The sequence below is a fragment of the Alosa pseudoharengus genome, unplaced genomic scaffold, assembly GCF_046254945.1.
Source record: "Alosa pseudoharengus isolate Yale_2024_CS ecotype anadromous, Long Island Sound unplaced genomic scaffold, YU_APseudo_1.1 YU_APseudo_1.1_scf_6, whole genome shotgun sequence".
In the NCBI taxonomy this organism is placed as follows: Eukaryota; Metazoa; Chordata; class Actinopteri; order Clupeiformes; family Clupeidae; genus Alosa; species Alosa pseudoharengus.
This window is the reverse complement of record NW_027468848.1, coordinates 12,641,239-12,651,222: the sequence shown is the minus strand read 5'-3', so window position 1 is coordinate 12,651,222 and position 9,984 is coordinate 12,641,239. Positions and strand designations below refer to the sequence as shown.

Here is a 9,984-nt window from a genome sequence, read left to right as displayed (position 1 = left end):
GAAGGGCTCGTCCGGGAGTTGAACCCGGGACCTCTCGCACCCGAAGCGAGAATCATACCCCTAGACCAACGAGCCTGGGCCAAGGGTACCTTTTATTCGGTGCCTTTCTTCACACAAATATTTAGAGTGGTCTGCAGGGAAGACCAATATTTCAGCTTGGTTCCACTGCGCATCAACATTTCCTAAAGTAAGTCCTGGGTAACAAACTGCAGCAGTTCACCGGTGGCAGCTAGCAGCAAAAGTTGCAGAGTTTCACAGAACAGAGGGCTCGTCCGGGATTTGAACCCGGGACCTCTCGCACCCTAAGCGAGAATCATACCCCTAGACCAACGAGCCAAGCTGCACAAACGCTTTTGTCGAGCGTTTTGTGCAGCAATATTTAGCTGAAAGGAAAGGCAGGTCGGGTGGTGTTGAGTTGCAGAAAAGCTGCCGGCTACATGCTGTACAGCAAAGGAGAGACAGTGCTGACACAAACACATGATACTGACAGAAAGTTGCGTGGGAAAGGGCTCTTCCGGGATTTGAACCCGGGACCTCTCGCACCCTAAGCGAGAATCATACCCCTAGACCAACGAGCCACGCTGCTCAAAAGCTTATGTCGAGCCTTCTGTGCAGCAATATTTATCTGAAAGGAAAGGGAGGTGTGGTGGTGTTTAGTTGCAGAAAAGCTGCCGGCTATATGCTGTACAGCAAAGGTGAGACAGTGCTGACACAAGCACATGATAATGACAAATATTTGCGTGGGGAAGGGCTGGTCCGGGATTTGAACCCGGGACCTCTCGCACCCTAAGCGAGAATCATACCCCTAGACCAACGAGCCTTGACTGGCTATGAAATTAGTTGAAAAAAACAACAACATAATTTTCTAGATCACTGACGAGAGTTGAAAATTAACACATTTCAATGAAATGCACCTATAACGCCTGCGGGCTCGTCCTGGATTTGAACCCGGGACCTCTCGCACCCAAAGCGATAATCATTCCCCTAGAACAACAAGCCCCAATGTGATGGCTACGGGGGAAAAAATAAACATCCAACTGAGGCTAAATCTCCACAGCACAAAGGCGTTAGACAGTGAGGCCGACAAAGAATTGGTGAGGAAGCACAAAAGGGCTCGTCCGGGATTTGAACCCGGGACCTCTCGCACCCAAAGCGAGAATCATACCCCTAGACCAACGAGCCGCTGAGTGCTCTCCTGGGTCTTATTTGGTCAGGACCACTTGCAGGCCTGAGCAAGTAAAAAATCTGGTTCAAAATTGGCTCTTTTCCTTCAATGCTAACAAAAGAGTTTCGTCTTAGTTTGTTTCGTTAGCGTCGATGCTTGCAGTGAAGTCTGGCGTTTCTTTCGGATAGAAGGGCTCGTCCGGGAGTTGAACCCGGGACCTCTCGCACCCGAAGCGAGAATCATACCCCTAGACCAACGAGCCTGGGTCAATTGTACCTTTTATTCGGTGCCTTTCTTCACACAAATATTTAGAGTGGTCTGCAGGGAAGACCAATATTTCAGCTTGGTTCCACTGCGCATCAACATTTCCTAAAGTAAGTCCTGGGTAACAAACTGCAGCAGTTCACCGGTGGCAGCTAGCAGCAAAAGTTGCAGAGTTTCACAGAACAGAGGGCTCGTCCGGGATTTGAACCCGGGACCTCTCGCACCCTAAGCGAGAATCATACCCCTAGACCAACGAGCCACGCTGCACAAACACTTTTGTCGAGCGTTTTGTGCAGCAATATTTAGCTGAAAGGAAAGGGAGGTCGGGTGGTGTTGAGTTGCAGAAAAGCTGCCGGCTACATGCTGTACAGCAAAGGAGAGACAGTGCTGACACAAACACATGATACTGACAAATATTTGCGTGGCGAAGGGCTCGTCCGGGATTTGAACCCGGGACCTCTCGCACCCTAAGCGAGAATCATACCCCTAGACCAACGAGCCTTGACTGGCTATGAATTTAGTTGAAAAAAACAACAACATAATTTTCTAGATCACTGACAAGAGTTGAAAATTAACACATTTCAATGAAATGCACCTATAACGCCTGCGGGCTCGTCCTGGATTTGAACCCGGGACCTCTCGCACCCAAAGCGATAATCATTCCCCTAGAACAACAAGCCCCAATGTGATGGCTACGGGGGGAAAAATAAACATCCAACTGAGGCTAAATCTCCACAGCACAAAGGCGTTAGACAGTGAGGCCGACAAAGAATTGGTGAGGAAGCACAAAAGGGCTCGTTCGGGATTTGAACCCGGGACCTCTCGCACCCAAAGCGAGAATCATACCCCTAGACCAACGAGCCGCTGAGTGCTCTCCTGGGTCTTATTTGGTCGGGACCCCTTGCAGGCCTGAGCAAGTAAAAAATCTGGTTCAAAATTGGCTCTTTTCCTTCAATGCTAACAAAAGAGTTTCGTCTTTGTTTGTTTCGTTAGCGTCGATTCTTGCAGTGAAGTCTGGCGTTTCTTTCGGAAAGAAGGGCTCATCCGGGAGTTGAACCCGGGACCTCTCGCACCCAAAGCGAGAATCATACCCCTAGACCAACGAGCCAAGGCCAAGGGTACCTTTTATTCGGTGCCTTTCTTCACACAAATATTTAGAGTGGTCTGCAGGGAAGACCAATATTTCAGCTTGGTTCCACTGCGCATCAACATTTCCTAAAGTAAGTCCTGGGTAACAAACTGCAGCAGTTCACCGGTGGCAGCTAGCATCAAAAGTTGCAGAGTTTCACAGAACAGAGGGCTCGTCCGGGATTTGAACCCGGGACCTCTCGCACCCTAAGCGAGAATCATACCCCTAGACCAACGAGCCACGCTGCACAAACGCTTTTGTCGAGCGTTTTGTGCAGCAATATTTAGCTGAAAGGAAAGGCAGGTCGGGTGGTGTTGAGTTGCAGAAAAGCTGCCGGCTACATGCTGTACAGCAAAGGAGAGACAGTGCTGACACAAACACATGATACTGACAGAAAGTTGCGTGGGAAAGGGCTCTTCCGGGATTTGAACCCGGGACCTCTCGCACGCTAAGCGAGAATCATACCCCTAGACCAACGAGCCACGCTGCTCAAAAGCTTATGTCGAGCCTTCTGTGCAGCAATATTTATCTGAAAGGAAAGGGAGGTGTGGTGGTGTTTAGTTGCAGAAAAGCTGCCGGCTATATGCTGTACAGCAAAGGGGAGACAGTGCTGACACAAGCACATGATAATGACAAATATTTGCGTGGGGAAGGGCTCGTCCGGGATTTGAACCCGGGACCTCTCGCACCCTAAGCGAGAATCATACCCCTAGACCAACGAGCCTTGACTGGCTATGAATTTAGTTGAAAAAAACAACATAATTTTCTAGATCACTGACGAGAGTTGAAAATTAACACATTTCAATGAAATGCACCTATAACGCCTGCGGGCTCGTCCTGGATTTGAACCCGGGACCTCTCGCACCCAAAGCGATAATCATTCCCCTAGAACAAAAACCCCTAATGTGATGGCTACGGGGGAAAAAATAAACATCCAACTGAGGCTAAATCTCCACAGCACAAAGGCGTTAGACAGTGAGGCCGACAAAGAATTGGTGAGGAAGCACAAAAGGGCTCGTCCGGGATTTGAACCCGGGACCTCTCGCACCCAAAGCGAGAATCATACCCCTAGACCAACGAGCCGCTGAGTGCTCTCCTGGGTCTTATTTGGTCAGGACCACTTGCAGGCCTGAGCAAGTAAAAAATCTGGTTCAAAATTGGCTCTTTTCCTTCAATGCTAACAAAAGAGTTTCGTCTTTGTATGTTTCGTTAGCGTCGATTCTTGCAGTGAAGTCTGGCGTTTCTTTCGGATAGAAGGGCTCGTCCGGGAGTTGAACCCGGGACCTCTCGCACCCGAAGCGAGAATCATACCCCTAGACCAACGAGCCTGGGCCAACGTTACCTTTTATTCGGTGCCTTTCTTCACACAAATATTTAGAGTGGTCTGCAGGGAAGACCAATATTTCAGCTTGGTTCCACTGCGCATCAACATTTCCTAAAGTAAGTCCTGGGTAACAAACTGCAGCAGTTCACCGGTGGCAGCTAGCAGCAAAAGTTGCAGAGTTTCACAGAACAGAGGGCTCGTCCGGGATTTGAACCCGGGACCTCTCGCACCCTAAGCGAGAATCATACCCCTAGACCAACGAGCCACACTGCACAAACGCTTTTGTCGAGCGTTTTGTGCAGCAATATTTAGCTGAAAGGAAAGGCAGGTCGGGTGGTGTTGAGTTGCAGAAAAGCTGCCGGCTACATGCTGTACAGCAAAGGAGAGACAGTGCTGACACAAACACATGATACTGACAGAAAGTTGCGTGGGAAAGGGCTCTTCCGGGATTTGAACCCGGGACCTCTCGCACCCTAAGCGAGAATCATACCCCTAGACCAACGAGCCACGCTGCTCAAAAGCTTATGTCGAGCCTTCTGTGCAGCAATATTTATCTGAAAGGAAAGGGAGGTGTGGATGTGTTTAGTTGCAGAAAAGCTGCCGGCTATATGCTGTACAGCAAAGGTGAGACAGTGCTGACACAAGCACATGATAATGACAAATATTTGCGTGGGGAAGGGCTCGTCCGGGATTTGAACCCGGGACCTCTCGCACCCTAAGCGAGAATCATACCCCTAGACCAACGAGCCTTGACTGGCTATGAATTTAGTTGAAAAAAACAACAACATAATTTTCTAGATCACTGACGAGAGTTGAAAATTAACACATTTCAATGAAATGCACCTATAACGCCTGCGGGCTCGTCCTGGATTTGAACCCGGGACCTCTCGCACCCAAAGCGATAATCATTCCCCTAGAACAACAAGCCCCAATGTGATGGCTACGGGGGAAAAAATAAACATCCAACTGAGGCTAAATCTCCACAGCACAAAGGCGTTAGACAGTGAGGCCGACAAAGAATTGGTGAGGAAGCACAAAAGGGCTCGTCCGGGATTTGAACCCGGGACCTCTCGCACCCAAAGCGAGAATCATACCCCTAGACCAACGAGCCGCTGAGTGCTCTCCTGGGTCTTATTTGGTCAGGACCACTTGCAGGCCTGAGCAAGTAAAAAATCTGGTTCAAAATTGGCTCTTTTCCTTCAATGCTAACAAAAGAGTTTCGTCTTTGTATGTTTCGTTAGCGTCGATTCTTGCAGTGAAGTCTGGCGTTTCTTTCGGATAGAAGGGCTCGTCCGGGAGTTGAACCCGGGACCTCTCGCACCCGAAGCGAGAATCATACCCCTAGACCAACGAGCCTGGGCCAACGTTACCTTTTATTCGGTGCCTTTCTTCACACAAATATTTAGAGTGGTCTGCAGGGAAGACCAATATTTCAGCTTGGTTCCACTGCGCATCAACATTTCCTAAAGTAAGTCCTGGGTAACAAACTGCAGCAGTTCACCGGTGGCAGCTAGCAGCAAAAGTTGCAGAGTTTCACAGAACAGAGGGCTCGTCCGTGATTTGAACCCGGGAGCTCTCGCACCCTAAGCGAGAATCATACCCCTAGACCAACGAGCCACGCTGCACAAACGCTTTTGTCGAGCGTTTTGTGCAGCAATATTTAGCTGAAAGGAAAGGCAGGTCGGGTGGTGTTGAGTTGCAGAAAAGCTGCCGGCTACATGCTGTACAGCAAAGGAGAGACAGTGCTGACACAAACACATGATACTGACAGAAAGTTGCGTGGGAAAGGGCTCTTCCGGGATTTGAACCCGGGACCTCTCGCACGCTAAGCGAGAATCATACCCCTAGACCAACGAGCCACGCTGCTCAAAAGCTTATGTCGAGCCTTCTGTGCAGTAATATTTATCTGAAAGGAAAGGGAGGTGTGGTGGTGTTTAGTTGCAGAAAAGCTGCCGGCTATATGCTGTACAGCAAAGGTGAGACAGTGCTGACAGAAGCACATGATAATGACAAATATTTGCGTGGGGAAGGGCTCGTCCGGGATTTGAACCCGGGACCTCTAAATCTCCACAGCACAAAGGCGTTAGACAGTGAGGCCGACAAAGAATTGGTGAGGAAGCACAAAAGGGCTCGTCCGGGATTTGAACCCGGGACCTCTCGCACCCAAAGCGAGAATCATACCCCTAGACCAACGAGCCGCTGAGTGCTCTGCTGGGTCTTATTTGGTCAGGACCCCGTGCAGGCCTGAGCAAGTAAAAAATCTGGTTCAAAATTGGCTCTTTTCCTTCAATGCTAACAAAAAAGTTTCGTCTTTGTTTGTTTCGTTAGCGTCGATTCTTGCAGTGAAGTCTGGTGTTTCTTTCGGAAAGAAGGGCTCGTCCGGGAGTTGAACCCGGGACCTCTCGCACCCGAAGCGAGAATCATACCCCTAGACCAACGAGCCTGGGCCAAGGGTACCTTTTATTCGGTGCCTTTCTTCACACAAATATTTAGAGTGGTCTGCAGGGAAGACCAATATTTCAGCTTGGTTCCACTGCGCATCAACATTTCCTAAAGTAAGTCCTGGGTAACAAACTGCAGCAGTTCACCGGTGGCAGCTAGCAGCAAAAGTTGCAGAGTTTCACAGAACAGAGGGCTCGTCCGGGATTTGAACCCGGGACCTCTCGCACCCTAAGCGAGAATCATACCCCTAGACCAACGAGCCACGCTGCACAAACGCTTTTGTCGAGCGTTTTGTGCAGCAATATTTAGCTGAAAGGAAAGGCAGGTCGGGTGGTGTTGAGTTGCAGAAAAGCTGCCGGCTACATGCTGTACAGCAAAGGAGAGACAGTGCTGACACAAACACATGATACTGACAGAAAGTTGCGTGGGAAAGGGCTCTTCCGGGATTTGAACCCGGGACCTCTCGCACGCTAAGCGAGAATCATACCCCTAGACCAACGAGCCACGCAGCTCAAAAGCTTATGTCGAGCCTTCTGTGCAGCAATATTTATCTGTAAGGAAAGGGAGGTGTGGTGGTGTTTAGTTGCAGAAAAGCTGCCGGCTATATGCTGTACAACAAAGGTGAGACAGTGCTGACACAAGCACATGATAATGACAAATATTTGCGTGGGGAAGGGCTCGTCCGGGATTTGAACCCGGGACCTCTAAATCTCCACAGCACAAAGGCGTTAGACAGTGAGGCCGACAAAGAATTGGTGAGGAAGCACAAAAGGGCTCGTCCGGGATTTGAACCCGGGACCTCTCGCACCCAAAGCGAGAATCATACCCCTAGACCAACGAGCCGCTGAGTGCTCTCCTGGGTCTTATTTGGTCAGGATAGAAGGGCTCGTCCGGGAGTTGAACCCGGGACCTCTCGCACCCGAAGCGAGAATCATACCCCTAGACCAACGAGCCTGGGCCAACGTTACCTTTTATTCGGTGCCTTTCTTCACACAAATATTTAGAGTGGTCTGCAGGGAAGACCAATATTTCAGCTTGGTTCCACTGCGCATCAACATTTCCTAAAGTAAGTCCTGGGTAACAAACTGCAGCAGTTCACCGGTGGCAGCTAGCAGCAAAAGTTGCAGAGTTTCACAGAACAGAGGGCTCGTCCGTGATTTGAACCCGGGAGCTCTCGCACCCTAAGCGAGAATCATACCCCTAGACCAACGAGCCACGCTGCACAAACGCTTTTGTCGAGCGTTTTGTGCAGCAATATTTAGCTGAAAGGAAAGGCAGGTCGGGTGGTGTTGAGTTGCAGAAAAGCTGCCGGCTACATGCTGTACAGCAAAGGAGAGACAGTGCTGACACAAACACATGATACTGACAGAAAGTTGCGTGGGAAAGGGCTCTTCCGGGATTTGAACCCGGGACCTCTCGCACGCTAAGCGAGAATCATACCCCTAGACCAACGAGCCACGCTGCTCAAAAGCTTATGTCGAGCCTTCTGTGCAGTAATATTTATCTGAAAGGAAAGGGAGGTGTGGTGGTGTTTAGTTGCAGAAAAGCTGCCGGCTATATGCTGTACAGCAAAGGTGAGACAGTGCTGACAGAAGCACATGATAATGACAAATATTTGCGTGGGGAAGGGCTCGTCCGGGATTTGAACCCGGGACCTCTAAATCTCCACAGCACAAAGGCGTTAGACAGTGAGGCCGACAAAGAATTGGTGAGGAAGCACAAAAGGGCTCGTCCGGGATTTGAACCCGGGACCTCTCGCACCCAAAGCGAGAATCATACCCCTAGACCAACGAGCCGCTGAGTGCTCTGCTGGGTCTTATTTGGTCAGGACCCCTTGCAGGCCTGAGCAAGTAAAAAATCTGGTTCAAAATTGGCTCTTTTCCTTCAATGCTAACAAAAAAGTTTCGTCTTTGTTTGTTTCGTTAGCGTCGATTCTTGCAGTGAAGTCTGGTGTTTCTTTCGGAAAGAAGGGCTCGTCCGGGAGTTGAACCCGGGACCTCTCGCACCCGAAGCGAGAATCATACCCCTAGACCAACGAGCCTGGGCCAAGGGTACCTTTTATTCGGTGCCTTTCTTCACACAAATATTTAGAGTGGTCTGCAGGGAAGACCAATATTTCAGCTTGGTTCCACTGCGCATCAACATTTCCTAAAGTAAGTCCTGGGTAACAAACTGCAGCAGTTCACCGGTGGCAGCTAGCAGCAAAAGTTGCAGAGTTTCACAGAACAGAGGGCTCGTCCGGGATTTGAACCCGGGACCTCTCGCACCCTAAGCGAGAATCATACCCCTAGACCAACGAGCCACGCTGCACAAACGCTTTTGTCGAGCGTTTTGTGCAGCAATATTTAGCTGAAAGGAAAGGCAGGTCGGGTGGTGTTGAGTTGCAGAAAAGCTGCCGGCTACATGCTGTACAGCAAAGGAGAGACAGTGCTGACACAAACACATGATACTGACAGAAAGTTGCGTGGGAAAGGGCTCTTCCGGGATTTGAACCCGGGACCTCTCGCACGCTAAGCGAGAATCATACCCCTAGACCAACGAGCCACGCAGCTCAAAAGCTTATGTCGAGCCTTCTGTGCAGCAATATTTATCTGTAAGGAAAGGGAGGTGTGGTGGTGTTTAGTTGCAGAAAAGCTGCCGGCTATATGCTGTACAACAAAGGTGAGACAGTGCTGACACAAGCACATGATAATGACAAATATTTGCGTGGGGAAGGGCTCGTCCGGGATTTGAACCCGGGACCTCTAAATCTCCACAGCACAAAGGCGTTAGACAGTGAGGCCGACAAAGAATTGGTGAGGAAGCACAAAAGGGCTCGTCCGGGATTTGAACCCGGGACCTCTCGCACCCAAAGCGAGAATCATACCCCTAGACCAACGAGCCGCTGAGTGCTCTCCTGGGTCTTATTTGGTCAGGACCCCTTGCAGGCCTGAGCAAGTAAAAAATCTGGTTCAAAATTGGCTCTTTTCCTACAATGCTAACAAAAGAGTTTCGTCTTTGTTTGTTTCGTTAGCGTCGATTCTTGCAGTGAAGTCTGGCGTTTCTTTCGGATAGAAGGGCTCGTCCGGGAGTTGAACCCGGGACCTCTCGCACCCGAAGCGAGAATCATACCCCTAGACCAACGAGCCTGGGCCAAGGGTACCTTTTATTCGGTGCCTTTCTTCACACAAATATTTAGAGTGGTCTGCAGGGAAGACCAATATTTCAGCTTGGTTCCACTGCGCATCAACATTTCCTAAAGTAAGTCCTGGGTAACAAACTGCAGCAGTTCACCGGTGGCAGCTAGCAGCAAAAGTTGCAGAGTTTCACAGAACAGAGGGCTCGTCCGGGATTTGAACCCGGGACCTCTCGCACCCTAAGCGAGAATCATACCCCTAGACCAACGAGCCACGCTGCACAAACGCTTTTGTCGAGCGTTTTGTGCAGCAATATTTAGCTGAAAGGAAAGGCAGGTCGGGTGGTGTTGAGTTGCAGAAAAGCTGCCGGCTACATGCTGTACAGCAAAGGAGAGACAGTGCTGACACAAACACATGATACTGACAGAAAGTTGCGTGGGAAAGGGCTCTTCCGGGATTTGAACCCGGGACCTCTCGCACGCTAAGCGAGAATCATACCCCTAGACCAACGAGCCACGCTGCTCAAAAGCTTATGTCGAGCCTT

General features: G+C 50.0%; 36 non-coding genes across 36 annotated transcripts; all 36 read right to left on the bottom strand.

Annotated features, from left to right (window-relative positions):
- Positions 1–3: 3 nt before the first annotated feature.
- Positions 4–75, bottom strand: trnap-cgg (transfer RNA proline (anticodon CGG)). Its single transcript has one exon. It is a non-coding gene; the product is annotated as a tRNA-Pro (tRNA).
- Positions 76–264: 189 nt separating this feature from the next.
- Positions 265–336, bottom strand: trnap-agg (transfer RNA proline (anticodon AGG)). The gene has a single exon. It is a non-coding gene; the product is annotated as a tRNA-Pro (tRNA).
- A 170-nt stretch (positions 337–506) lies between these two features.
- Positions 507–578, bottom strand: trnap-agg (transfer RNA proline (anticodon AGG)). Its single transcript has one exon. It is a non-coding gene; the product is annotated as a tRNA-Pro (tRNA).
- A 170-nt stretch (positions 579–748) lies between these two features.
- Positions 749–820, bottom strand: trnap-agg (transfer RNA proline (anticodon AGG)). Its single transcript has one exon. It is a non-coding gene; the product is annotated as a tRNA-Pro (tRNA).
- A 290-nt stretch (positions 821–1,110) lies between these two features.
- On the bottom strand, positions 1,111–1,182 carry trnap-ugg (transfer RNA proline (anticodon UGG)). Its single transcript has one exon. It is a non-coding gene; the product is annotated as a tRNA-Pro (tRNA).
- Positions 1,183–1,355: 173 nt separating this feature from the next.
- On the bottom strand, positions 1,356–1,427 carry trnap-cgg (transfer RNA proline (anticodon CGG)). Its single transcript has one exon. It is a non-coding gene; the product is annotated as a tRNA-Pro (tRNA).
- A 189-nt stretch (positions 1,428–1,616) lies between these two features.
- On the bottom strand, positions 1,617–1,688 carry trnap-agg (transfer RNA proline (anticodon AGG)). Its single transcript has one exon. It is a non-coding gene; the product is annotated as a tRNA-Pro (tRNA).
- A 170-nt stretch (positions 1,689–1,858) lies between these two features.
- trnap-agg (transfer RNA proline (anticodon AGG)) lies at positions 1,859–1,930 on the bottom strand. Its single transcript has one exon. It is a non-coding gene; the product is annotated as a tRNA-Pro (tRNA).
- Positions 1,931–2,220: 290 nt separating this feature from the next.
- Positions 2,221–2,292, bottom strand: trnap-ugg (transfer RNA proline (anticodon UGG)). Its single transcript has one exon. It is a non-coding gene; the product is annotated as a tRNA-Pro (tRNA).
- Positions 2,293–2,465: 173 nt separating this feature from the next.
- Positions 2,466–2,537, bottom strand: trnap-ugg (transfer RNA proline (anticodon UGG)). The gene has a single exon. It is a non-coding gene; the product is annotated as a tRNA-Pro (tRNA).
- Positions 2,538–2,726: 189 nt separating this feature from the next.
- trnap-agg (transfer RNA proline (anticodon AGG)) lies at positions 2,727–2,798 on the bottom strand. The gene has a single exon. It is a non-coding gene; the product is annotated as a tRNA-Pro (tRNA).
- A 170-nt stretch (positions 2,799–2,968) lies between these two features.
- Positions 2,969–3,040, bottom strand: trnaa-agc (transfer RNA alanine (anticodon AGC)). The gene has a single exon. It is a non-coding gene; the product is annotated as a tRNA-Ala (tRNA).
- A 170-nt stretch (positions 3,041–3,210) lies between these two features.
- On the bottom strand, positions 3,211–3,282 carry trnap-agg (transfer RNA proline (anticodon AGG)). Its single transcript has one exon. It is a non-coding gene; the product is annotated as a tRNA-Pro (tRNA).
- Positions 3,283–3,569: 287 nt separating this feature from the next.
- On the bottom strand, positions 3,570–3,641 carry trnap-ugg (transfer RNA proline (anticodon UGG)). Its single transcript has one exon. It is a non-coding gene; the product is annotated as a tRNA-Pro (tRNA).
- Positions 3,642–3,814: 173 nt separating this feature from the next.
- trnap-cgg (transfer RNA proline (anticodon CGG)) lies at positions 3,815–3,886 on the bottom strand. Its single transcript has one exon. It is a non-coding gene; the product is annotated as a tRNA-Pro (tRNA).
- Positions 3,887–4,075: 189 nt separating this feature from the next.
- trnap-agg (transfer RNA proline (anticodon AGG)) lies at positions 4,076–4,147 on the bottom strand. The gene has a single exon. It is a non-coding gene; the product is annotated as a tRNA-Pro (tRNA).
- A 170-nt stretch (positions 4,148–4,317) lies between these two features.
- trnap-agg (transfer RNA proline (anticodon AGG)) lies at positions 4,318–4,389 on the bottom strand. The gene has a single exon. It is a non-coding gene; the product is annotated as a tRNA-Pro (tRNA).
- A 170-nt stretch (positions 4,390–4,559) lies between these two features.
- trnap-agg (transfer RNA proline (anticodon AGG)) lies at positions 4,560–4,631 on the bottom strand. Its single transcript has one exon. It is a non-coding gene; the product is annotated as a tRNA-Pro (tRNA).
- Positions 4,632–4,921: 290 nt separating this feature from the next.
- trnap-ugg (transfer RNA proline (anticodon UGG)) lies at positions 4,922–4,993 on the bottom strand. The gene has a single exon. It is a non-coding gene; the product is annotated as a tRNA-Pro (tRNA).
- Positions 4,994–5,166: 173 nt separating this feature from the next.
- On the bottom strand, positions 5,167–5,238 carry trnap-cgg (transfer RNA proline (anticodon CGG)). Its single transcript has one exon. It is a non-coding gene; the product is annotated as a tRNA-Pro (tRNA).
- A 431-nt stretch (positions 5,239–5,669) lies between these two features.
- Positions 5,670–5,741, bottom strand: trnaa-agc (transfer RNA alanine (anticodon AGC)). The gene has a single exon. It is a non-coding gene; the product is annotated as a tRNA-Ala (tRNA).
- A 267-nt stretch (positions 5,742–6,008) lies between these two features.
- Positions 6,009–6,080, bottom strand: trnap-ugg (transfer RNA proline (anticodon UGG)). Its single transcript has one exon. It is a non-coding gene; the product is annotated as a tRNA-Pro (tRNA).
- Positions 6,081–6,253: 173 nt separating this feature from the next.
- Positions 6,254–6,325, bottom strand: trnap-cgg (transfer RNA proline (anticodon CGG)). Its single transcript has one exon. It is a non-coding gene; the product is annotated as a tRNA-Pro (tRNA).
- A 189-nt stretch (positions 6,326–6,514) lies between these two features.
- On the bottom strand, positions 6,515–6,586 carry trnap-agg (transfer RNA proline (anticodon AGG)). Its single transcript has one exon. It is a non-coding gene; the product is annotated as a tRNA-Pro (tRNA).
- A 170-nt stretch (positions 6,587–6,756) lies between these two features.
- On the bottom strand, positions 6,757–6,828 carry trnaa-agc (transfer RNA alanine (anticodon AGC)). The gene has a single exon. It is a non-coding gene; the product is annotated as a tRNA-Ala (tRNA).
- A 267-nt stretch (positions 6,829–7,095) lies between these two features.
- trnap-ugg (transfer RNA proline (anticodon UGG)) lies at positions 7,096–7,167 on the bottom strand. Its single transcript has one exon. It is a non-coding gene; the product is annotated as a tRNA-Pro (tRNA).
- A 39-nt stretch (positions 7,168–7,206) lies between these two features.
- trnap-cgg (transfer RNA proline (anticodon CGG)) lies at positions 7,207–7,278 on the bottom strand. The gene has a single exon. It is a non-coding gene; the product is annotated as a tRNA-Pro (tRNA).
- Positions 7,279–7,709: 431 nt separating this feature from the next.
- Positions 7,710–7,781, bottom strand: trnaa-agc (transfer RNA alanine (anticodon AGC)). The gene has a single exon. It is a non-coding gene; the product is annotated as a tRNA-Ala (tRNA).
- A 267-nt stretch (positions 7,782–8,048) lies between these two features.
- On the bottom strand, positions 8,049–8,120 carry trnap-ugg (transfer RNA proline (anticodon UGG)). The gene has a single exon. It is a non-coding gene; the product is annotated as a tRNA-Pro (tRNA).
- A 173-nt stretch (positions 8,121–8,293) lies between these two features.
- Positions 8,294–8,365, bottom strand: trnap-cgg (transfer RNA proline (anticodon CGG)). Its single transcript has one exon. It is a non-coding gene; the product is annotated as a tRNA-Pro (tRNA).
- A 189-nt stretch (positions 8,366–8,554) lies between these two features.
- trnap-agg (transfer RNA proline (anticodon AGG)) lies at positions 8,555–8,626 on the bottom strand. The gene has a single exon. It is a non-coding gene; the product is annotated as a tRNA-Pro (tRNA).
- A 170-nt stretch (positions 8,627–8,796) lies between these two features.
- On the bottom strand, positions 8,797–8,868 carry trnaa-agc (transfer RNA alanine (anticodon AGC)). Its single transcript has one exon. It is a non-coding gene; the product is annotated as a tRNA-Ala (tRNA).
- Positions 8,869–9,135: 267 nt separating this feature from the next.
- Positions 9,136–9,207, bottom strand: trnap-ugg (transfer RNA proline (anticodon UGG)). The gene has a single exon. It is a non-coding gene; the product is annotated as a tRNA-Pro (tRNA).
- A 173-nt stretch (positions 9,208–9,380) lies between these two features.
- On the bottom strand, positions 9,381–9,452 carry trnap-cgg (transfer RNA proline (anticodon CGG)). Its single transcript has one exon. It is a non-coding gene; the product is annotated as a tRNA-Pro (tRNA).
- A 189-nt stretch (positions 9,453–9,641) lies between these two features.
- Positions 9,642–9,713, bottom strand: trnap-agg (transfer RNA proline (anticodon AGG)). Its single transcript has one exon. It is a non-coding gene; the product is annotated as a tRNA-Pro (tRNA).
- Positions 9,714–9,883: 170 nt separating this feature from the next.
- Positions 9,884–9,955, bottom strand: trnaa-agc (transfer RNA alanine (anticodon AGC)). Its single transcript has one exon. It is a non-coding gene; the product is annotated as a tRNA-Ala (tRNA).
- Positions 9,956–9,984: the final 29 nt, after the last annotated feature.